Source organism: Mchenga conophoros, linkage group LG15 (genome assembly GCF_057382185.1).
Source record: "Mchenga conophoros isolate Kocher_MC1m ecotype Shallow Benthic linkage group LG15, M_conophoros_male_GT1.1, whole genome shotgun sequence".
Lineage (NCBI taxonomy): Eukaryota > Metazoa > Chordata > Actinopteri > Cichliformes > Cichlidae > Mchenga > Mchenga conophoros.
This window is the reverse complement of record NC_140540.1, coordinates 4,385,413-4,411,459: the sequence shown is the minus strand read 5'-3', so window position 1 is coordinate 4,411,459 and position 26,047 is coordinate 4,385,413. Positions and strand designations below refer to the sequence as shown.

At 42.1% G+C, this 26,047-nt stretch overlaps 1 protein-coding gene across 7 annotated transcripts in view; it reads left to right on the top strand.

The window, feature by feature from the left end:
* Positions 1-26,047, top strand: part of klhl29 (kelch-like family member 29) — a 255,603-nt gene that overhangs the window by 53,236 nt on the left and 176,320 nt on the right. For 2 of the 7 annotated variants that reach the window (XM_085248099.1, XM_085248100.1), the window contains one exon: positions 7,269-7,371. The exons of the other annotated variants lie outside the window; for them this stretch is intronic. The gene's annotated coding sequence lies outside the window, so the exon portion shown is untranslated. The remainder of the gene's footprint in view (positions 1-7,268; positions 7,372-26,047) is intronic. 7 annotated transcript variants of the gene reach the window in all.

Below are 26,047 nucleotides of genomic sequence, written 5' to 3'. Positions count from 1 at the left end.
ATCACAGACATTGAACAGTAACATGAGAAATCGTGGAAATCTGCATGTTAGCATATTTATGTTTTACTTCAGATGTGCTGTAAATCGCGGGTCACTGCTTTCCTGTGAAAATCACATTGTTCTTAATATTAAGTTGCAGGACATTAACAGAAAACACAAATTGCAGTAAGCTTGCTGCGCTTCACTGTCGAGGAGCAATTTCCTGTTAGTGCAATCTGCTATTTTCAGACAACATCCTTAATATGCTCGCTATAGCCTGTAAAAAGCCGTGACCTGCTATTGACGGCGCGGCGTAGAAAGTAAACGGCACTCACAGCTGATCCGGCGGCGGTTCAGGGGTTTCATAATTCAGACCGTCTCAACCGACTCAGGAAAAGTTGGCTCGCAGTGTTTTCCCGTGGCCCTTTCTGTTTCTGTCTTCAAGTGGCCTCCTGTGTGGGCGACTGCACAATTATCTTCCTCTGCCGCAACCTTATTAAAGGTGACTAAGGAAGCTGGGATGACGGAGGACGAGTGAAAAGGTTAATAACGACGGGTGAAAGAATGACGGGTATTCTTGTTTTTCTTGTATAGAAAATATGCTGCCGGTGACTTTGTGCGTTTGATGGTTGTTTTTTTTTTGATTGGCTGGGACTTGTGTTTTAGTTTGACTTTAAAATGACTTCGAGCCCGATCCTTTCAGCACTGTGATCATATCCCTTTATTTGCAATCAACTTCTTACACGAGCACGCCTGAAGTAAAATGATTTTTATGATCACTCGAGCCGTTTCCTCAAGCAAATTAGCTCCTATTCAATGCAGCGGCGAAGGGTGAAAGCTGAGTTTGAAAAGTAACGCTCACCGTGGTGAAAGCACAGTTTAAAGGGAATATTGATCATCATTTCATATCATCCTGTATGAATAAATGTGCAGAAAGACAAAAAAAACCCCAGCATGTTGCATCAAAGCAACAGACTGTTTATGCAGAACTTCTAAACAAACATTCTGATATCACCTCAGCGTATGTAATGCTTATTTTTCTTCCTGTAATAGACCCTGTGCACGAGAAAATGCTAACTTCCTGGTTTGAGACCGGATGTGGGGTTGTACATTTCCGGTAGCTTTACTTTGCGGTCAATCGCTACTGCGAAGATATCCTCCAAAATCATGTCCAAAACTCTAAAACGGAAAGATCGCGTTAAGTTACAAAGAGGAGAAGGTGGGAACACTCACCGCTGTTGTTTCATAAAAAATCTAATGATCAATTTTGACGTTTAAAGAGTTTAGATCGATCAGTTGTTTGCATCACTCAACACAAGCAGAACTGCATCACTGCAGCAGAAGACACATCGTCCACATTCAGAAGCATCTCTGTGTAGTGACTGGTCTCATGATTCAAACAGGCAAATGTTCAGCATTCAAACTACAGGTGAAGAATAGTCAAACCAGATGTTTCCCGTTATGTCGATATCAGCTAGTCAAGTACAAAAAATGAATGATTGCTGGTAAGGGTTTCTATACATTAGTATTTACGAAGGGTATGTTGTGACTTACCTTCAAAATTACAGCGGTCCCTCGCTAATAACGCGGTTCACCTTTCACCTCGCTGTTTCGCAGATTTTTTTAGTGCAAGTTTCCACGTTTTTTTTTTTACGTCACATTGTGTCCTGATCGCTGCAGACGATCTCCTCCGTGACGTCTCTCCTGTACAGTACAGAATCGCTGCATCGATCGCTAGCAGTGTGACTCTGAAGTGCAGTGCTGTATGTCCACGATGTCCACGAAACGTTTTGCACCGTCAAAAAATAAAATTGGCTACTTGATTTCACCTATCGCTGGTTGTTTTTAGAACATGACACCCGCGATAAACGAGGGACAGCTGAGAAATATAACATTTGAATCCCTTTTCTCTTTTGCTCTGAGGCGCGGGGAAAAAATATCGACAAGTCGATGAACATCATTTACAGATATATTGGGTAAATGCCCAAGACATCTATAGAAATGTAAATCGCCGCTTGATTCATTCATTTGCTTAACTTGTTTTGGACTGTAAACAAGGCGCGACTAGGACACCGGAAACAAAGCTCCCCACAGGAGTTTCTGCACCGGAAGTAGCATATGCTAACGTGCACATAGTCTATCTGTGCCGTTTGTCTGTCTGTTTGTTAGCAGACTAGCATCCACTTTTTTCAAGTTATCATTTTCAAATTTTGTGGTTGTAGATACCAAAGAGCTCAAGCTGATTTAAATTTGGTGAAACTTGGGTTGAGGTCACAAGAACTTTATTTATTTAATCGATCGTCTTCAAACTTCACAACAGTACACTGGGCCTTGGGGGAAACGAGGACCTGGGTTGGCTAAGCAATTAACCCTGACCTTCATTGTTCGCATGCATAATCAAAATCACACACTGCATGAATGTATTTTAAAATCTGAAGTTTTCACAGTTTAAAGAAGCCGACGATTTTAGTCCGATCTGCTCGAAAAGGTAAACATAATAAAATACAAGATGCTATACTTTAAGGTCATGTGTCAAAGGTCAGGGTCACATGAATTAGTATAAAGCTTTAGTTTCCACTGGATCATCTCCAAACTTTAAATCAATATGTTAGTGAGTGAGAGATAAGCACTTTATTTGTTTGAGATCTTTAAAAAATATATATTTATTTGACTTTGACAATGACACAAAAAGATTAATACGTACTACACTAGATTCAATGTATCAACAATTCTGATATCAGCGTAAGACATGGGGTTTTTTGAGGGGGGGACATGAAGAACAGGAAAAAATTATGCAGTTTGCAACAGGAAGGAAATAAAGGACGCAAGTTTCACATAATGTTTATAATAATGTTTTAGATGAAATCAGAACAACATAAGAGTACTGTTGTCGGTTTCTATGGAGGCTGGATGTTTCTGGATTCAAAATGCAGAAGTATTCAGTACGTGCACGGACAGATCTGGAGTTAAAGATTCAAGAATGCCGATCTGTCACGATTTTCGGGTCGCGGGCTCGCACTGTGACTTTTTCCCTTTTGTGCGTGTCCCTCATCGTAGCCAATCGGCACAAAAACTGACAAGTCATTGTCTTCTCCTAAGCCACGGTAATTCATCAGCACTTGAGGCAGGCTTTGGCTGATTGCATTTTCGACAGAGTAATCTCCACTATGTCATAGAGAATTTGGCTTTTATGGCGGAGCGAAACTTTGATGCCAAATACAGGAGGACAGCGAAGGCGAATGTTGAGAGTTCGCCACGCTGGGTCTGATTACAAATTGAAAATCCCCATGTGCATCTCCACCTATGCATGACTTGTGTACTTCACACTGTGTGTGTGTGTGTGTGAGAGAGAGAGAAAGAGAATCAGTGTTTGTACCTCTCGAGATGTGATGGAGCTTTTCCATCTGCTGCTCCCTCAGGCCTTATTTCTTTCATCTCCTGAGATATTCATAAACTGTAACAAAAATAATGGACGCTGAAAACCACCTTTCATCAGACTTTTTTTTTCTATTCCCTTCTCTCTCTCTCTCTTCTGTGTGCTACACAAAAATGCACTTTCTTTTTTTTTTCCATTTTCCATCTCTGCGGCCACAGAGCAGCAACAATAGTCGCCGTCCAGCTTCAGAGCCGTCACCATAACGGCTCTAATTAACACAGAAATCCCTTTGCGGCTCAACAAGAAAAATGGAAGCATTTCCCACTATTTTAGGGCTTTTTTTTTTTTTTTTTGCTTATGCGTGTAAACTGTGGAGGAAACTAATAAGCAGGCAAAGCAATGCTAAGATGTGCAGCTTTTAAATGTCAGTATGTTGCACGAGTTCAACTTCAGCCTGGGAAAACGAGCGTTTCCTAGGAATGCACTCAAGAACCGGGCTATATAACTGGAAAAGGCTGATAGGGCTCGGTATCTAGAAGTAATGTCAATCCCTGGGTCCATGATAATACTTCACTGTCATTTAGAGAAATGACCATAAGAAGCTATTTAGAAGAAGAAAAAAAGGAAACAGCGAAATAGCCTGAGGATATCCAACCTGCGAGTGTAGCCTAACGGCCCCTGTGCATTTTTCCAATCAGGGCCGGCCTGCCAAAGAATTATGCTCTTTGATTTCAGGCGTGGGGGCTTCAGATCTGAGGGGGGGGATATCATTAAATCACAACTAACTAACAGGATGCAAGAGTTTAAACTTGTACATCTCTCTCGCTTGTTAGTGTTTCATCCAGACTTGTGCTCCATGGTTGATTAAATCCAATATTGTCCATAACTGTTCATACTGCAGTCATTTGGAAATGTAGAGACTCTTTATAAGAAGATTTCCAAACTAAAGGCCCGGTGGAACGCGAATATATTAGCACGTATTATTCTGCCTATTGTAAATCTCTCCTACTTATTGCTTCCTTGTGACAAGTAATAACGTGGAACAGTGTGTGTACTTTCATTTGGCTTCGGCGGCTCTGTGGATTTTTTAAAAGGAAACCCTTCTAATTTCCACTCGGTGAGCTTTAGCTTTCAGCGGCAGCCCCTGAGTTTTCGCTCAATGCCCGACACCCCGAACAATAAGAGACACTAAAGTGGCCTCCGCAGAGCTGTGTGTTGTGGGCTGCGTTAATCGATACTTTTAAATTTATATTTACTTCACTCCTGAGCTCAGTTTTGATTTCTTTCGCGGGCTGTAGTAAAAGCTTAACATTTACGGTAATAAATGGGGAAAGCGTGTCGCCGCAGTGCTCCCGCGCACCTCTCAGATGAATTCAGCAGTCATGTAGTCAAGACACTGCCTGCACTGCTGATTGAATTTCCTCATTATTGCATTATTGCCCTGAATGTGGCTCTTGGCTATGCAATGTGCTGTGTGAAATGTGCACTTTATTATACCAGCTAACCCCACTAACACCTCCGCTTCGTTCCAGTGGCTCCACCCCTCAGCCTGTTTAGACCTGTCTCAGGAGTTTGGGCGTAATTGGTTGAATAAATAATTGCGGCTTTAGTAGCTGATGTTTGCAACAATCGCAGTGAGAAACACGGCTCAATCACACACCTGATCTGTCTGTTGATTGGCCGTCTTCCTTGTGTCTCTTCCTTGTATTAAGCATCCTCGGGAGGGATTACCGTTGTATGTAACTCTTAGGTGAAGCCGAGGTGTGCATTCTAATTAAATGACGGGTTAGCACACTATTTGAGCATATTCACTATTTTGACTGACATCCTCAGTTCACACTGAGCTGACGAAGACAGAGTGACAACCGAGCTTACCACATGCTCTCACTACGCTTGGATGTTGAGATTCAGACTGATCATATATCATCTGTTAAGTGCGGTACTCTGGGAAAAAAGCTTTCAACTCATACTAGAAATGTAGTCACTCTTTCAGTTCAGTGTGTTTTAATTGGACCCCTATTCAGTTTTCAACAACCCCAAACATAAAGCCAGAGTAATAAAGGGCCATCTTCAACAAAAAGGAGTCATGCTTGTTGCTCTGCATGATGAATCAGTCTTTGATTGCATGAATTCACTGAAGAACTCCCACCAACCTACCTGCCACCTACCTTGAAACTCTGAATGCAAGTGTACATAAGAGAGCTGTCACACCGATGTGGCCAATGTTTGCCTTTTTATATACTTTGTATCAAGTTGGAGAATAAATACTGGTTGTGATATTTTCCTATTGGGCAGATGGTTATAATCATTGATGTGTTGTTCTGTCTGTACACACGGTGGCTCTAAAAGTTTAAATGAATATTTGATTTACATCCACCAAGTTCTTCAAGGTCGGCTTAACGATTTATTGGCCGGTAACTGACAAAGTCTTCGAATTTGAAAGCTTTGATTCTGGTGTGCAGTGTAAAGATTTCAAATATGTCAAATGTGACGTCTGAAATTTGACCCCGAAATGTGTTACATCTCTAAAGAAAAGAGAACAAGCTGCTTAGTTAGACATATGCTGCAATATAATAGATTTTAATAATAATTTAATAAACTCAAGCTATTCATGTCTGATTTTATTTGGCCTGCTACATAATGTTTAATGTACAAACTAGAATTTTATTCCCTTAAAAGTAAATACTAAAGTTAGCTTTAAAATAAATTTAAAATTGTGAGTTTTGACACATCACGTGTCAAATCATTTTTGCAAACATTTTGGATTATTTGAACCAAAAAAAAAAATCATAAATCAGAATGCAGCACATCTGCACCGGGAGGAAGCGGCGGTTACTAATTCTCTCCTGAGCTCCACAGAGTTCCCACCGGAGCGCCGCCTGCGCATTGCCAAAAGTGATCTTTGCCCCAAACAACTTCTGAGGGAAGAATGGCAGGGCCGGATGCAAATGAAGTGGGGTCAAGCCATTTAATACATGGTAATTAGACTCCACTGTGGCATTGAGGGTGACCTTTTCAGCCGTGGCCACGAGTTGTATCTCAACAGAATGAAACCCTCTCTAGAAATAAGAACGGCATTAAGTGAAGTCCGGCGAAGTTGGGAAGGAAATTATTCATCTTGTCAAGCACACACAGTCTTCCTGCTTTATTTACTTTGTCCTACACACTCTTCATAATTGCATTCTGCTCTCGGGGAAAACGTAACCAGCTCAATCTCCCCCTTGTTTTTTGTGGCAGAGTTTGTTTGGCGCATATATTAATATATTTAACATTCACTCCTGATTGTACAGGCTCTCTCATCCACATGCACATTAGTCATTTTGGAGATAAAACCAATTTCAAAGCTGCTGATGTCGATGGATTTGCCTAACAGATAACTTTGAACAGTGGGAGGAAATGATACAATAAACAAAGTGCTGAATCTATTAATATTATTATTGTTATTTTATTTATTTATTTATTTATTTCGCTGTTTTTTTATGATGCTTCGGTGTGATTGCTGCAGTTACCCCGTCAGGAGTGTGTTCGCATTAAAATGTTTTATCCACGATTTGTAAAGTGTAATGGCCACTCTGTTAACCTCTTAGGAAAGATGGTAAACTGCTTCATCGCTCACCTGAGTGGACTGCGATGCCCCTGTTCTACCCCCCAGAGACTCATATAACAAAAAACAGGAGAGGAAATTAATGCAAAAGACATTTACTGAAAACCTGCAACGAACACAGACGTTCCAATCACAGTTGAGCAGCTGTAACTAGGTTTGGCTCATTCACCATAGTGGTGTAACGTACAAGGTGCTTTTAGGACTCTGCAGACCTGAAAGTGATCGCCTCAGTGAATCTACCTTAGAAACAGCTGATTGTAGCCATGCTGTCCATGACAGAAGCTTCTATTTTATCTGCCCCCTGTGTAGATCATTAAAGGACCTTTGTTATTGCGGCCTGTCCAGGGTGTGCCCCGCCTTGAGGCCTGTGGTGGCTGGGATAGGCCCTGACAGCGCTGCAACCCTGATAAGGGTAAGCGAATGGATGGATGGATGTTGTTATTAAATTTGGTGTTGTAATGAGCTCCTTTACCGTCACCAAAGTCACACCAAAACATGTGATTTGAATACAGTAACTCTTCGTAACACATTAATTCAACTCAATTTTATTTACATAGCGCCAAATCACAACAACAGTCACCTCAAGGTGCTTTGTATTGTAAGGTAATACAATAATAATATAATAATACATAAAGGGGAAAACCCCAACATTCATGTGACCCCCTATGAGCAAGTACTTTGGCGACAGTGGGAAGGAAAAACTCCCTTTTAACAGGAAGAAACTTCCAGCAGAACCAGGCTCAGGGAGGGGCGGGGCCATCTGCTGTGATTGGTTGGGGTGAGAGAAGGAAAACAAGATAGAAGGAAGAGAGCCAGAGATTAATAACAATTACAGCCAATACTGGCTTATGTGTGCTGTTATTGTTTGTTTCAACAATAAACTGTAATGCCATTTATGAATTTTTATTTAAAGTCTAATTTCAAGCTGCTGCGGTCGATTTAGTGAAATACATTAAACCTATTGTAAGTATGGAATTGTTTTGCTATGGTATAAATTAAAGTAAGCGCTTTGTATTGATGCCAAATGCAAGGTTGTCATAGTGAGGATTTTATATTAACCACCTATTCTAATCAAACAGGAACTAAGAAATGAAACAATCCTCTGTTGCAAGCTTGTTTTTAATATGGACTTGTTCCCTTCTACAAAAGAGGTGAGAAAAGTCTTTTTAGTGCTCTTTCATGATCTCCACTATGAGCTCTTTGTAAATTCTTCCAGCTTTGGAGCAGCTAGCGATACGTAGTGTGCAGGCCACGCTACATATTGCATGAAGCAGACACGAGGATCCCGTTTTTAACCTGGAGACGGGCCCAATTTTCCAGACCTCAGCCGAGTTCAAAGTCAGTGTCAATTGTGAGCCATTTAAAGTCCAGTCCTTCGACATCATAAAACCCTTGTATAGAATTTGAAATGAGAAAGAATTCAGCCATGACTTTAATACACGTTGGTACTGACCAAAGATGAAATAAAATGAAAATATCCTCTCACAGCGGATTTTTCTGTGCTGAGTATACAGTCCGGCGTTAGACTCCAGAATCCTTGTGTGGAGTAATTGCTGAGGCATACATCCACTTTTTTTTTTTTTTGTATTATCGATAAAGAGGAGCGAAGGCATGAAAGAGAAAATTAGTTCTGTAAAGGACACGAGAGAGAGGCTATCGGTAGAATGAGAGGAGTCGCTAGTGAGTGGGCTGGATTTACACAATGCCGAATACACACAGCCACACAATATGCATGCGCGAGGTCCACAGCTGTGGCGCCTCATAATGGTTTGTTGAACACTCACTGTGAATCCAACCAGGGCCGACCTTCACTTAAATAAATAAATAAATAAATATATATATATATATATATATATATATATATATATATATATATATACACACACACACACACACACACACACACACACACACACACACACACACACACACACACACACACACACACACACAGTAGCTGCCGTAGCTTTAGACACAGTTCTGCGCTGCTATACGTACAGTATGTATTTTTGTGCATACCCTTATGCACGCGCTCATTCATCCTCTTTATCGTAATGTTGAAATACACAGGTTTCCAATACCGTGACATTGCTTCCACCTTTCTACTGTGTTTGTGTGTGTTTGTGTTCTTGTGTTGGTGTGTGGCGAGGTCAGTCAGAGTGCACAGAGAAAAGTGTGTCATTAGGGAGGAGGCGCTCTGGTCTCTCCTGACTGGTCTTTTCAGCCAAGTGTAACACCGGCACTGACAAATAACTGATGCAGAAGCTCTCTCCCGCGCTCTCTCTCGCTTTCTAGCTCATTGACAAACTTCTCTCTGCACACACACACACACACACACACACACAGAGTCACTTTGTCACAACCCGTCACACTTTTTCGTAGTGTTTCACACATACCGTAGCGTACGCGCGTACTTGGAGGCACTGGCAGCAAAAGCACGAGCGCACATACACGCACACATCAAATTGCAGCCCGAGTTCTGCAGTGTTTCGTAGACGCACACGGCCGAGCGCAGAATTGCTTTGTCACATTAAGTCACACAGTCTCAGACTGTCTCTCACCCGTCTCGCACAGACAGAAAAGCTCACATGTAGATGACAGTCGGCAATATTCTTACGTAGACGCAAGCTAACGTGAACACATGCTGGTAACTCGGATGTATCGGTCAGAACAGTTTGGAAAACGATATCGCGTGTCAACAGAAAGCTCAAACAATTTACACGCAGCGCATGCTAAACACAAACAACTGCATCGGTGCCGGAGCGATCGATCGGGAGAAAGCGAGTCAACCAAAAACTGCAGGCTCTGTATACTGGGTCTTTAGTCTGGGGGTCGATTGGTCAATTCATCAGTCAATATGCTCTCGTCAGACCAAATTCTCATTTGCCAGACAATCACAGGTGTTACTCTCATAAAGAGAAAATCGCTACATCAGGATTAGTCCATTATTGTTTTGGCAAGAGAGGAACAGACCAGCTCGTTCGGTCTTACAGAAGCTGCTGGGTCTAAATAATTTAACCTGAACAGTTACTCGGCGACTTCCAATCGAAAACATCTGAAGTCACTGGTGCGATCACAGTTTTGCTCAAGCAGATTAGCAGAAATTGTGGTGTAAAGTTTCCAGCACGCGGTATAATCGCTTAAAAAAGATGTAGGCCGTGTGCAACGTATCAGAACTGGCATGTTTCAAGAAGTCTGGCCTAATGATGATTTCATGATGGCGGGCAGATCCAGCAAGGGTTTTGGAAGCACAAGCGTGTGCCAGCTGGAGCAGCTTAACTAAGCTGCATGTGAAGCCTTATTTCTTCATCTCATCAGAATGCAAAAATTATACAGCAGAGGTCACTTGTGTTGGTCTTATACTGGTATTATCTTTGAGTATTTGAAAATGCAACATAAAAAAATATACATAATAGTTGAGGATAGCAAGTCAGCAAGAGAAAACTGAAGGGATAGAGAGGAGGATGTCTAACCTCACATGGCCCGCCTTCTTTTGCTCCAAAATGAGTCCTTTTTGGTCAAAACTGTGCCCCTTCCCCGCCGCCTGTAACGAAGCGCACAGGAGAATGCACTCCAGCGCTTACAGCGTTCACGTAGCAGTCGACGCACGACCGCTGTAGGTTTTGCTCAGCTGCGGTGAATGAGGCAGGCAGTGCAGCATAGTGGTACAAATCCAGTAAACACATTTGCAGCCAGGCAGGGAAGTTGTTTGAGCCGGCGAGGGCCGTCCCCAGCTGAGCCGGCTGACTGAGAGTTTTGGGCCATGGTTCTGACAGGAACAGACCCTAAGAGAGGAAAACATGGAGGGGATGTGCATTTTAAGGAGGATGCTGCAGTATTTATTTGTCTATGTACAAACAGAGTAAAGAAGAGAGAGAATATGACATTCTGTTATCTTTCTCCATCTTTTTTTCTTTTTTCTTGTGTGTGTGTGTAAGTGCGTTAGTATATAGTTTGCATGAAATTGAACTTTGTGCTTAAAACTTTTCTGCGAGCGGTCTAATGGTGTGTGGTCTTTACGATTTTCCTCGGAACAGAATATATAATATATGGTAATGGTGTGTCTTGAGCAAGTGCTTTAACTCTCCTCGGCGCCTTTTAATGGGTAGCTTAAAAAGAGAGGATTGATTTCCTGGTTCATGCCGTAGAGAAGCTTCTGTGCACTGTTAAGAAAAAAAAAATCAGATTTTGTCGAACCATCTCGTCTTTTCGGGCTTACTTCTTGGAATACGTGAATGCTTTTGAAACGTATCGTTAATTTGCCTTTTTTGTAGATTTCGAGACGTTTGATGGGATGAACATGTGAGAGTTAACTCGAAGTTCACAAAGAACAAATGTAGTATATAGGTGTAGCCGTCCCCTGGGGCGCTGTTAGAGTTAAAACACCCTGGATTCTATTATTTATTTTTTTTCTTTTCTTTTTTTAATGGATTTCAAAAAAAGTAATGGAAGCTCGCTGCGATCTTTTATAACACCTTCAATTAAGCGACTGTTTCTTTTCATAATAAATAAAGCGATTCTAGCCACGACAAAGGCTAGCACTGAGTTCAGTCTCAACCCCCACAGACCTGCAATGGTTCATATATTGTAAATTTCCTCAGCGGGAGCAGCCTGACAGGTCGGCTTTGTGCTAATTCTTGTACACAATGGCTTCAGCTGCTTGTTCTCCGCCCAAATTGAAGACTTGAACTCTTTAAACTGAGAAAATCTTCAAAAAGTAAAGCGTTCCACTTAATCTTAAGTTTGCTTAACTTTTCCCGAGTTCCTTTAACCAGATAACAGAACTAACCTATCAGTCAAAGTGCAGCTATTTTCCACTTTCAAGAAAGTCTGAACAGCAACTTTTGAACTTTGCAAAAAAAAAAAAAAAAAGTGCTTTCTTCTCTCTCTTTTTTATTTTACAGTATGTAGCTCTGTGGGCGACTGCAGCGTTACATATTTCTCTCTCTCCATGTTAGCAGAGAGGGAGACAGCGGGTGAGAGAGAGCGAAAAGCATGAGAGACAATGAGAGGGAGAGTCTAGTTTCTCCCCCGCTCTTTAGAGTTTCCCTGGTGAGTTTGCTGGCGCAGAAACAGGAGGAGCAGCAGCAGTCGGAGGTATAGAGATTGCGATAAGCCCCTTCAGAAGCAGACAATAGACGGTATAATGCCGTTGGAATTAACGACTGGCGTCCCATCGTTTCTCATCTGATTAAGACCCAGTGACAATCTTCTTGCTACAGTCTCTAGTTGTCACCAGCTATGACTAATGAACTGTGATATCCTGCTCCTCTGTCTCTCTCTCCCTCTTTGCCCGTGTCTCACTCTCTTCACGCTCTATCGATTATTGAAATGCTCTCCTTTCCCTCCCATCCTCAACACGCCCTGGAAGCTTCTCTCTCTCCTCCCCTCTGCTCCTTTCACTTGCTCGGTCCGTGCTCTCCCTCCTCCCTGTGTGCTGTCCTCTATCTTGTACCATTCATTTGGCTAATTTGATATTTGGAGTTGATAGAGCTCTGAATAGAGGCCCCGTGTTTTCACATACATTTGTCTCCATCTTCCGATCTCTCTCACCCTCTTTCTCATTCCATCTCTCCCTTTTCCCTTCCACCTTCCTCTCTCTCTCTCTCTTCCTTTTTTTCCCGAGAGTAGCGATAATGATATCAGGCTCCAGCCCCTTCATCTGTATTAGCGGCATTTGCGGGTCTAAGAGAGACTAACAGCCTGCTAATTCTCTGCCTCTGATTCGTTAAACTGACAGACATTTGCATAATTTAGCTGCCCGCTTCCTCCTCCTTCAGAGGCTGCCTGCAGACGCTGGTGACATTGAATGGAATTGAAAGCTGTCAACATAACGACTTGTTTGATCAGATTTAGATATTTGTTTGGAGATCGGGGAAAAAGTCCAGTCGATTTCATAAACGCCAAATTTGGAACCTGCCGTTCCAGCGAATTAAATGTTTTATTTTGTCTCGTGACAAGTCAACCCAATTCTTTTTCACAGTTAAAAAAAATAAATAAATAAATTGTGTACCTCTCTGATTCGCCTCACCTTTAAGGTCTTACAGTATGCAGGCATGCCCACAGGAACACGCCCCCCTCCCTCCTCCTCTCTGTGATGCAGACAGATATGAGCTGTGGCATCTCGTTTTACCATCTTCTTTTGAGCTACCGTGTCTCAGAGCTCAACAGCACTTCCAGTGAATAATGTACACACTGTCACATGCACCAGCCACATGAGTCTGCAAAAGAAAGAAAAACCCCCGCACACAGAAAGGCTTCCACCGATTTACACACGATTCCCTCTGTGCGTTTCTCACACAGCGTGCATACAGGTGTTCCATTAACCTTGCAGGCTGCGTGTCTAGGTAGCCTCATTATGCTGCATGATTAGCTTTAAACTCGACTGTTTGCTTTGAGGACTTGCGTGCACGCACGCATGCACAACAGCACGCTTAGTCTTTCCACCCTCCCCGACCCCGATGTCAGAGGGCAGCCGCAATATATAGTCATGCTTTTCACCATAGATAAGTGACTGTGTGAGGGAATGAGAAGTTATGCGAATGCGTGCGGGAGACCCTCCTTCTTCCACCCCTGTCTCCATGCATTAATAAAGAGATGCGGTACCAGGTGCCCTCTGTGAAAGAGACAGCGAGGAAACCCAGTAGCAATGAAGCAGGAGGAGGAGGTGTGTGTGTGTGTGTGTGTGTGTGTGTGTGTGTGTGTGTGTGTGTGTGTGTGTGTGTGTGTGTGTGTGTGTCGGTAATGTGGTTTGGCATTTTAGCGGCCTCCTTTTCCTAATGGTGCTTCGGTCTCGCTGGGATTATCCAGCACGCTGTGTCACGGTCGGTAAACTGCTCCGCGCCGGAGGGAAAGGGCGTGCTGAGAGGGTGGGGAGAGGGGGGACAGAGGTTTGGAAGGTGGAAGTGTCAGCAGAGAGCGGGAAATGTTCTCGAAAATGCCCGGAGGTATGCAACCTTTATCAAAGTGAAGGGGCCTGAGGGAGCGCATGAAAGAGCAACCCGCTAACCCCGTCGCTCTGTGCTCGGGCTTCACGGGGAGCGAGGCGTGGAGGCGTGGAGGGGTGGCGACTGAGCCGATGTCAGCTGCATCGCTCCACAGAAAAAAACAAAACAAGATGAAAGATGCAAAATTTTATCAGTCTTTAACATATCATCAGTCATTATGTTTTTCTCCCCTGTTTAAATGTTTCCATCACCACTCCTTGCCATTTTTTTCATATTTGACTTTTACAGGGCAATTAAAGAATGGCTCCAAAGAAAGCACTTTGCCCTGCTTGAATGTTCTGGAGGGACTACTTGAGAAAGTGTTCCACTCTCCTCTGATGAAAAATGTCTGTGGAAATTTATAAAACTGCACTCCCTCCGGAGAGCGGTTTGGCATTTTTGTTTTACTGACGTCCCCGCCAGCCCTGCTTTTACAATACCTGTAAATTATTGCTCTGCTCTGAAGCCTTCGCTCGCCACTTTCCCCTTCCTCTGTGTCGTCTCTCTTTGTTGTTGTTGTTGTTTTTGTTTGCGGTGGGTTTTTTTTAACCTTCTTATTGATAACCCCTGAATAAAATGTGTCGTCCAGCACCGTTAACATTGAGCTTCAGTGCGGATGACCACACGAGCTGTGGGCACATCTTTCACGCATTTAGTGTTTTTCCCGTGCTCTTGCTGTCACAGCTCGGGTCCATCCGCACGCTGTGGATTCACAGTGGTGACTGATATATTGCTGTACACAAACATACACCATCCTCCTCCATTTCTGGCTCATCTGCTTTCCACGTCTCTCTCAGAACCTGGGGCTGACCCGTACAGCATATCAAATTCTGCATTTCACAGCTTTTTTTTTTTTTTTAACTGACACTGCTGAGTACAGGAAATGTTATCCACATATTTATTCCTCTCTGGATGCAAGTTTCTCTCTGAATTTGCTCTTTACATGTGCAGGCGTGTTTATTGCCACCGTAGGTCGAAAGGCCGCAGAATTGCCCCACGTTTGCTTAGCGTGTCTTCCATTAGCGTTGACACCTCCCCCTCACCACCACCCCTCCATTCTAGGTGAAAAGCGCAGTTAGTAGCAGGCGAGTATTTCGGCTTGTTTTATTTATGCACACGTGTGCCCGTGGAGAGATCCATTATCTTCAGTGGTCACAGAGTCCCAGTGTAGGAGCTGGTGGGTGTAGGTGTGTGTGTGGGAGTGGGGGCGGTTATTATACTGTTTCTACCCATCTGATTTAAGCACTTTCCTCAATAAAGGGACCTGGGGGAATTGTGGATCACTCTATAACTATACTATAGCTAATATTTTAGCCTTGAAGTATGAAAAGGCAAGATCCAGATAGTTCACACTGCGCATTGAGAATGAGAAGTCGCCGGTTAAAAGCCTGCAAAAGAGCTCTGACTGATCCGGTGTAGTGCGTGGTAATTTCTTTGATGCCAATCAGAAGATGATAAGCCTCTCATTTGAGAGTGGGAAAAAAAAGCAGGGAAGCAAAGTGGTTAGGCTCGCCATGTGTCATCGGGATGTCACAGGCTAAGGCTTAATGCAGATCATTAGGACCCACATATTATTAAAATGTATACTGTGGAATTTGAGCAACATTAAAGTGTCTTTTACGGGGAGAACTCGATTGAGTGAGACGCCTCATCTGCATTAGTAGTAATGTGCAGCTCTTTCTGGTCAACTAATTAAGATTAAATTAAGTGAAGTGATCGTCGCAGGGATTGTAGCGCATTCGGCCGGCCTGTCAGCTGAACTGTCATAGGAGCAGTAAAAGTGTAAGAACAAAAGAGAGGTAAGTGCAGTTTTAGTGTGTGTGTGTGTGTGTGTGTGTGTGTGTGTGTGTGTGTGTGAGAGGTGGTGGAAAGTCATCAACCGTTTCAGCTGCAGTCGCAAACTAATTCCAGCTTCCTGCTTTTCCATTGGGTGAGTGTAGCTATATTCACCTTACAGAAAGTAGCGGTCTCAGAACTGGTGTGTGTGTGTGTGTAATTTTATTTTAGACTGTGTGAATTTTGTAAGCTGTGCAAACGGCATATTAAAAGCCAAAGATGTGGAACCAAACACTGAGCAGGTGGTTCGGGCTAGGTGGAAGAACTGGTGGAAACATTATTAGCTCCTGATCTGACTCAGTGACCGTCTCAATTCTGGTTGCCCATTCCACATTTAAAGAAAATGTTCTGACGCAGCAGAAAGAGTTGGTCCCTAAAAGTACCACAGGCACCCAATCGATGACATGAAATGATCAGTATTCTGATGTTTGTGCGTACTACAACATCACAATTTAACAGAGCAATTCCAGACCAACCAAAAGGGAGAATAAGTGATGGTACGGTCACACTAGGAATGGTTGGAGACGGTGCGTTCAATCAACTTTTGGTCTCATTACCTGTGAAATGGTTTCTTTGAAGATAGGGACCGGGTCTGCAGTCAGCTGCCATCTTCAAAGTGACTTTGGTTGGTTGTTAGTTTGCGATTGAATGGGGTCAAATTAGCAATTGAATGAAATCAGTTTGTGATAATACAGAGATTAACTCGGTTACATTTGTAAAAATTTCTAATTTGTTCCTTTACATGCACAAAAATTCACAATTTTCCCCAAAAACACAAATTTAGATTATTACTTGATTCAGTGCCTAGCATGAACCTCATAGCTGTAAAACAGAAATGTAGAAATTCCTCCACAAATAGTTATTTAGTTGCTGCAGACGGTGATCTGACTGCAGATCAAATACTATGTTTAAATCAGGATGTAATAAGAATAGATTCCTATTACCAGAGTTAGCAAACAATATACATGTGTCGCTTAAATAGAAGCACAGATCTGTGTTGAACTACTCATTCACATTTTTTTCTCAATAGAGACTGTAACACACTCGGGAAAGTATAAAAGTAACAAGTTGTTCTTCAGAACACATTTCTAACAGCTAGTTTTGCTAAGATAACTCAGGTCATATCAATATCATAATAAAATAATATTAATTCAAGGGAAAAGTCAGCTTGAGCATTTTTTTAAATCTAGAACACAAGCAGGGAAAAACAAAGGGAATGAAAAAATAACAGCTCTAATGTTTTCTACATTGTAGATTGATGACTTTGACACTTAAACTGAAAAAGCAAAGCCAGGAGTTTAAAATGGGATTCAGGAGGTGTGGTGGTGCAGCGTGGGGAAAAGAGTGAGTCAAAAATAAGTCACAATACTTTCTACTGTGAGAGAAAGTGGTCTTTGCGTACAGGCTGCAATCAGCTGACCTTTGGGGGTGCTTTCTGTGGCTTTAGCCAACTAAATGTAATAATATAAAAGCATGTTGCATAGGCTTTCATGGCTAATCTCCAGCCCCTTGACACTAGAAAGCTGGTACAAAGGTGGAAATCAGTGAGGAAATCTAATCGGCATCATCAGCTTAAACTTAATTTGATGTCTGCTACCCTTGATGTAACCTAACACTGACCATGAACACCACAGCCACTCTGCACCAAACCAACAGCTCTGCAAACTAACCAGTGTAGCCGCCACTAAATCTCCAGTTTATGAAATGTCACTGAGCACACTTTACCTTTAAAAAGACTCCTTCCTCTCCTGTCCTGTCTTTGCCACACCTTTCATTATCTCTGAGTGAAGTTATCTTTCTTTTCTCTCCCTGAGAAATGCAGCAGCTGCACCTTTAGCTAGCAAACACACTGTGTGACTAACTGCACACAGACAGTTTGTGTGTTTGTTGATATTTGTTGAGCTGTTAGAATTGTTGCATTTGAAATTACTCGTTACTCCCTTTACGATCACGCCTGTTCTGTTGTGCATGCTAGATGCTGAAGTACTGCAACCGCAATTTAGCCTTAAATGATGCAAAATTCAGTAGCAAAGTATTTGCCTGTTGCAAAGAGACGCACCTCAGACGGATTGGGCTCATCGGCACAGACAGACTGTCCGTTTTTATGAATTAGATGGTAGTTATTTGCAAACCTTCACCAATCTGTCTGAGAGTGACTGCAGTCAGTCTCAGTTGTGATTGTTTGGAGACTGGTTGCCTAGTGGGAGGCAACCAATCACACACAAGTTCAGGGTGTTGCACCTCTGGGCAAACCAGCTGGTCTTTGCAACTACTTGCAATTGGTTGCTGAATGTGAAAAAAATTTAGTGCTGTTACCGGGCTATTTTTAATCTACTGTGACTCATCCACGAGATAATCACTTTGCCTCAAGTAGCTTTTTTTTTTTTTTTTAAATTCATTTTACAATACTTAATGCAGATCATTTGACCCACATTTTATGACAATGCGCAGTGGGAAGTTTAAAAAAAAAAGAAAGAAGTGGGCTGGGTGAGTGAGACGCTTCATGTGCCTCTGTAGTAATGCAGAGCTCTTTGTGGTCAGCTAATTAAAATTAAATTATGTGAACTGATTGCAGCAGAGATTGTGCTTCGGTTCGGTCTGTTGTCAGCACTGTCAGCAGGGCAGGAAGAATGCAGCTTTGTTTCTGATCTTACTCTGTGGGGAGTTTCAGTCTCTGAATATTGTTCTTATAGGATATAATATGGGTTTCAGTTTGGTCCAGTGATCATTTACAGAAAATTCTTTACCAAAACAAAAAAGAGAAATTTTAGTTTAGCCTTTTTTTTTTCAGTTTACATTTCTATTTTATAGCAAACAGTAGAGCAATCTGCTCACATTCGCCAGCACAACAGCTTGTTGTAGTAACCGTGAAAAGCTGAAGGACTGTTTAACCGAGGCAGAAGGAAGTGGAAGGGTGAGAGGCAGGATGCTGCTCAGGAAAGACGCTGTCAATATGTTCCACTTGTCTTAATGAACATTTTTTTAAAATTTTATTTTAATTTCGTCTTCACGAGGAAGCAGCCCAGTCTTTTGTTATTAAAGCTGTACACCCTCTAAGTGTTTTAACTGCCCCAGTTTTATTTATTTTTTGAATAAAATGCCGAAGTTTACGGTACCCATTACCTACAGAGCAGTGCGACCATAAACGACAGCTCGTAGCGAGGTGATAGTAAACAAGTACACAAGTGTAAAGAGCAAATATAATGTACAGCTTCTAAAAAACGATGACTTGTTACTGTGTTGCGTTTCACCTCTGAGTTAGTCACATAACCAGCCTCTCTCTGTAGTTTGTGCACACGTTGAAACTGTTACCAGGTTTGGGGTGTTGAATTTCAGAGCTCACATATTTTAGCTCCTTACACCGATAGGCCATTTTATCCAGGAAGTGCTGCTGCAGATGCACATTACTCATTTTATTGTCACTTCTACAAATTGTTTCGGGCTTAGGTTTAGCCGAGACAATGGAATTTGTTAAACATTTATTAGGCCTGTGATTATTAGTGAAAGGTCGCTCCATCTACCTGTATATTTCACCCTCCTGAATCAATGTACACTTTGACAGTTGTCCAGTTGTACATAAATGCTAATCAATGCTATATGTCATTGGGTAGTGTTATAGGTTGGTTGGGAACTTCCATTTAGCTCATACATTTGTCTCCATTTGTTCTTCCATTAATCTCCCTTTACTGTAACCCATCCAGCTACTGGCTAGCCAAAGCAGATGAGATGCCCCATTACTTATTTAGCACCACTTTAAAGGGGACCCAAGTCAATTGAGAAGCCGCTCTCGTTTACGGTAACAACATTTGCCAAGCAGACTCAAACATAGCAGGAAAAAAGATGGGATTGAACGAGATGGAATCAAGTCAATAAAAAAACATGGTGGACGATGTGCCCTGCGGTCAGATAGTTGAGTGAAGGTCAACATGCCGGGACATTCTGTAATCTGGTGGCTCTCTGGACGGTGACAGGCAGATAGTGGTGGGAAAGTATCAATATCGCCCTTAAGCGATATAACCAGAAAAAGAGAGTGATAGTTCTTCCCCGAGTAATGAAATTTTTTCTGACCCTCTTGTATTATAGTACATTAAAGAAACTGATGGACATTATGGACAATGCTGGGCATCCTCTGCACACGGCCATAAACAACCAGAAGAGTCTGTTCAGTGACAGGTTGCTTCTCCCCAAGACAAGAACTAACAGACTTAAAAACTCCTTTGTCCCACACGCCATCAGACTGTTTAACTCCTCTCTGGAGGGGAGAGGGAGGGGAAACAGGAGGACAAAGGAGGGGGGAACAACTAAGCTGTAGTGCCTCTGCACCTCACTGTACAATACCTTGTGCAATACTTTTTGTAAATAGTCAACAGTGCAATAGACTCAATACTTGAAATGTGCAATTCACTTGTATTTTTATTTTTTATTCCTATTTATTCTATTTATCCCCTTTGTATATTTTATTTATATTTGTCTCTGTATTTATATATGTGTGTGTGTGTGTGTGTGTGTGTGTGTGTGTGTGTGTATATGTATATATATATATATATATATATATATATATATATATATATATATATATATATATTTAAAAAACAATTCTGTAACTGTAACTTCGGTCGTTGCTGTGCTTTTTGGAAGTCGAATTTCCCAGAGGAACCCACCCGAGGGATTAATAAAGTTCTATCTTATCTTATCTTATCCTTGTTCTGGGGAAGGCAAGTTTTGATGCATTGGGAGCTCATGTGAAAAGACATACGATAAGGGGGGGCGGGGGGTTGTGGGAGAGAGAGGACACGTTCGCCTGAGCAGCTCCAGCTTTCCTTTGTGTCTGTGTGTGAGTGTTTGCGGATGGGCCAGCGTGGACACTTTACCCAACCTAATCATGATTCCCTTCTTTTATCTGGGTGCAGACCAACTGTCCAGGTCCATACATCACAGACCCCCCCACCCCTAACTCCCACTGTCTTGTCTTCTCTCTGCCTTCTTCCATGCTATATATTGCCGTGTATCACCCACTGACACTCCGGCAACATATTAAAAAGAGGGATAGTGGCTGCTCCCTGTTATTGCCAGGAAAGTGATTTATCATGGGGCCACATTCCCACCATATTGATTGAAGGACGTGTGTGTTTGTTCCACCTTTTCCCCATCACTCTTGGCTTTCTAATTTTCCTTTTCTGTCATTGCCTGTTCTTCTTCACTTCTTCTCTGTTTCCTCTACTCTTTTTATCTCACCTCACTTCCACTATCTGTGATGTTACCCAACAACTTCATCAGTGCTCTCTCGCTCCCTCTCAACTATAGAGCCATATATAATTAGTTTTACACACTTATGAACGTGTCAGGTTGAAGAGTATTTCTATCAGTTTTGCCCAAACCAAAATGGCTTAGCCCTGAAATTTTACACAGACATCAATAGTCCCAGAGGATGAATGCTAATAAGCTTCACCTAATGGTGTTGGGTGAAATTTGTCCACCACTTTTGGCTTTGAGGTTCCATCCTGCATATTTACTGAGTTTCGTTTTGTTTTTTGGTAATTCTTTAACCAAATGTGACATGTCTGAAACTTAGCTGTATTGTCCTTAGCTCTATTTTATCTTTAATGCTAACAGGGGAAAATTAGCCTGCTATGTTGCTCAGTATTAGCATGTTAGCATGCTGACTTTTAGCTCAAGGTACTATTGACCTAGGGTTGCCAACCGTCCCTTAAAAAACGGAATCGTCCCGTATTTCGAAACAAAAGTACACGTCCCGTATTGAGCTAATAAGGGACGCACTTTGTCCCGTAATACAGTGAGAATCAAAAGTAGTCTATAAATGTTAATGGAATTAACGCTTTGTTGGAAAACAAAATTCCCAGCCCCTCTCCTGCTTTGCTGACAGCACACTTATGAAAATTCGAGTATGACAATTCATATTACCGCTTATCTCATTGGTCGAGGAAAGGTCGCTTACGGAGAAAATACAGGAAGACAACAGATGACCACAACAAGAAGCATGGCCAACAGGGAAACAAACGCCGACACTGCGGTGCAAGTCTCGGACGTCAGTACACCTAAAGCTGGACATACTGGGCGATTTTCAAACTGCACGATTGACTCGCAGGGGTTATAAGTTTGTAGGTCACGATGCAGGGTCTCACACTATACCGCTGATACGACCTGAGTGCTCACACTGTGCCTCCATAAAATGAAGGTTATAACAGAAAATCTGTCGCTCGCTCTCTCTCTGTCTTTCACTCACACAGACACGCACACCACCATCAACTTTGCTAAATTTCTAATGAAAAACATTAATCAGGCAGCTGTGATTGAGCAGCAGTGTAAATCCAACTATTTTCACGGTTGTTGTGGTCGTGATAATTTTGTGATGCCACATCGAAAAGGCTCGGATGAGCTTTCCAAAGTTCTACAAGTTGTGCCTCCATCGCCTGTGTCCAGATCACACGCTGCACAGCCGTGCTGCACCGTCTTTTTCACCGGCGGTTACGTGTTTGCGCGTGAGCAGTGTGAGCAGCTGCGGTGACACCCTCACGAGCGATTGATGATCGGGAGCCGCTCGAGGTGTTAATCGCTTCTCGTTACCCCACGTATACTACACGATGCACGATGAAGGCCAAAATTGGGCCGATCACCAAATCGGTCGCATGACTCAAAAATCGGCTCAAAATGGGCCTAAAACCGCACAGTGTAAGCCCAGCATTAGAGCAGCAATGTTTGTTCCCCTCAGAGAAAGAAAAATAGGCTGTAAAAGTACAGGGAGGAATGGGAAAAGGAAAACACCTGGCTGGAAAAGTGCACGATAACACCTTTAAAGCCCACTGCACTGTGTGCCGGCGCACTTTTTCCATAGGCATGCTTCTAATGGTGGGCACATGAAGAACATGAGGGGCGTGAAAGCTCGGGGAACCCTTAACCAATTTCTTGTCCACCAGGCCACGGCAGAAGCAGATATGGTATGTAAACATTGGTTTGTTTTTTTTTAAACCCTCTGGTTAAGGTTAATATGGGCATGTGCAGTGAATATCAGCGCTATGTGGCCAGAAGTGTGATAATATCATTTATTTTGTGTAATAAACAACTGCAAGGATAGATGATTACAACAAATAGATGACTAATACATAAAATTAATACATAGATGAATAATGATGATGAGTTATGATGCGTAATCATGGGAACAAGTGGGTTTACAAACAGGAGCAGCTGATTAGCATTAGAAAAGCTGAAATAATACCTCAACTGAAGCCAATTGTACTAAATGCACTATATGTGCACTGTTACAAGAATGATTTTGTTCTATTGTTTTCTATTAATTTATATAATTTTAAGTTAAGCAGGACAGAGTTCTTTTAAAGAAAGATTTACTTATATTCTCAAAAGTTAAGCATGACAGGCTTCTGTTTAAGAAAGAGACCTGTTTTACTGTGTTAATGTTGTCATTTTGAGCTAAAAATAAATGGCTAAATGATCATTTGTTTCCCATATGGTCATATCACAAAGAATATGCATCTGCTTAAATCAAGTTCAAGTCAAATGGTTAAAAAATAATTTCACACACAAAAAAAAGAGCTACCACACTTTGCCCGGCCCTGGCCACGAGGTGTCCCTTATTTATTTTTCAGGGAGTTGGCAACCCTATATTGACCTTAGTGTTAGCTCACAACGCTGCTAGCATATCGTATTGTGTACAACTCGTGACAGAGGAGTTGATTTTATTTATTTTGTGGTTCAGGAAATAAAGTTTGCCTATGAAATGAAGTGGTTGGTTTGATCCCTGGCTCCACCATCATATATATATATGTCGAAGTATCTCTGATAATGAAGCCTGAGTTGCCCCCAAAACATCCATGAGAGTGCAAGTGTGTATGAATGTTAAGTTAAAAGTAAGAAAACACTGAATGCATTTAATGCACTGAATTGCGTAGAAAAGCACTATAAATGTAGCGGCCCATTTTATCAAACTATTTGTGAGATCTTAGGATTTAATACACATAAAATACGTGCCATTTTTTGGACTTATCTACTCTTAATGCAGTCGTTCACACTAACCACATAATTTTGCAGCATTTATTTATTTTTGGATCAAGCGTTCGTGATACAGCTTCAAATCCTGGATCAAACCACGAAATTCCACCTAGAACCACTATTCTCCTCCTTTTTCAATCTTTAAGTCAAAACAGCATCAGACAAAAGCAGTGCTTCATCTTTTTGCTTAAAAAGTTGCTGTGTTGATTAATTCTTATAAAAACCTTTCCAATTAAATTTTGCCCAATTATTAGTCTGTGAAAAGTTTTGTTTTCATCAAGTTTAATTGAAGTTGAGCTTGTCTCTCAGCTGACCATTCGCCCCTCTCTCTCTGTCATCTTTTTTGGGCTTGTCGAGCCAAAGGAAAACGTTCATGAATGTAATCTCAGTCGAAGTACGTTACAGAGTTTCCATTCCCCAAAGCAAAGGCTCCTCACTAAATCCGGGCATTGTTTGACTTCCATCCAACCTCTGCTGTCAGTGTGACACGGGTATAAAACTGTACAGCGATAGAACACATTCCCTAAGTCCCTTCCTTTCCTACAGTATACGTTCTCTTTATCTTTGCCTCACTTCCTTTTTTTCATCATGGTCATTTCAGTGGCCTCTCTGTTTGTTCATTCCACTTGCCTAGGCTGTCTCCCAGGCCATTAATCTACACTGCTTCAACCGCTCCTCTGGGCCAGACCAGGCTGTGGCGCCACTCACCATGTGCTCTGAAAGGCTACTGTGTTCATACAGATACGAAACGATAGACAGAGACAGAGAATGGCTTTTAGAGAGAGCACCTAGAGACATGAGATAAGTGGAGAGAAAGGGAAACATACGAGCAGCAAAGAAGATACTTGCCTCTTTTTCACTTTTCATGTCATCTAAGACAGAAGTGAAAAAATCATGTATTTGAGACCAGAGATGATGTTGCCTCGAACAACTGCACTGAGATTACCGTTGGGTCTGCCCTTTGGAAAAGGTTGAGATTTGAGGAGATTAATATGCTGTTGGATAACGCGGGGTGGTGGTGGGGAGGGATTTGTTGCTCGCCTGGAGCCGGTCTGGACAGGCAGCGGCCGTCAGCGGTGATGAGGGAGTCGAGCAGATGGCCCGGCTTAATCAGAGAGTGCTGTCCTGAGTGTACATTTGCGTATACCTGGGTTTCAGATGATGCGTGTGTGACTTATAGTGAGAGAAGTTTTGTGCTCGTCTTGCATTCATAAGTCTATCTGCACTGATACGTGTGTCTGCGTTTAATAGGTAAGAGCAACGAAGACATGAAACACACTTGGCGGTAAATACTGCTAGCCTTGATTTCTCTGTCATTAATCATCATAGAAAGTATTGGAGCTGACTGGGTTGGGAATTTGTTGCTCAGCACATCTGAACTCTGTTTTGCTTCAGCTTTAATGTAATTGACTCTCTAAGAAGGAAACATCAGCCTTTGATTTATTAGATATTCCCCCGTACGCTTACATTTGGACTTGAATCTATAAAAGGCCCCGTTTATGCTGCTAAATAAACAGAAAAACTCAATAATCTAAACCTGTCTCCGAACATTAATCTTTGCATGCGTTCACATTTTCAGCAAACTGGGTCCATCCGCTTTCGATGCCATTACTGCAATTAGACAAATTAGCATGTAATTACATGCGCTCCGAAAACACTGCTGTTTCATTTCACTCTTTTTGTGGGTTTTTCCAGAGTGAAGTTTGACTGAGGCCATGTCCAAACTAATATGTTTTCATTTTAAAACTTATTTAAAATCCATTTATTTATTTATTTGAGAACTCTGGAGTTGCATTTTGATTTGAACTGGCAGAAAAAGAGACTTTTTTTGGAAATGGTGTTGCAGGCACCCTCATTCGACTGCTAATTGAGTCTGTCATGCAATGGGGCGGTGTGGTGGTGCGGTGGTTAGCACTGTTGCCTCATAGCAAGAAGGTCCTGGGTTTGAATCCACAGTTTGCATGCTGTCCTCCACCAGTTCAAAGATACAGAGTTTGGTTCACTAGTGATTCTAATTTGTACCCTGCTTTGAGCTCCAGCACAACCATTACAATTGGATAAGTGGATGAAAATCTCCATGGCTTTCATGTGACAAAAGTCTAGTCATTTATTAAAGGGAACAAGGAATTTGCAGGTGCCTCTGACCCTTATCTGTATTAGCAGTTGTCATGGAGTTGAATATTGGGCACTAGGGTTGGGCGATTGGACGAATATATTGACTTTCGATGACAAGCTGAGCCC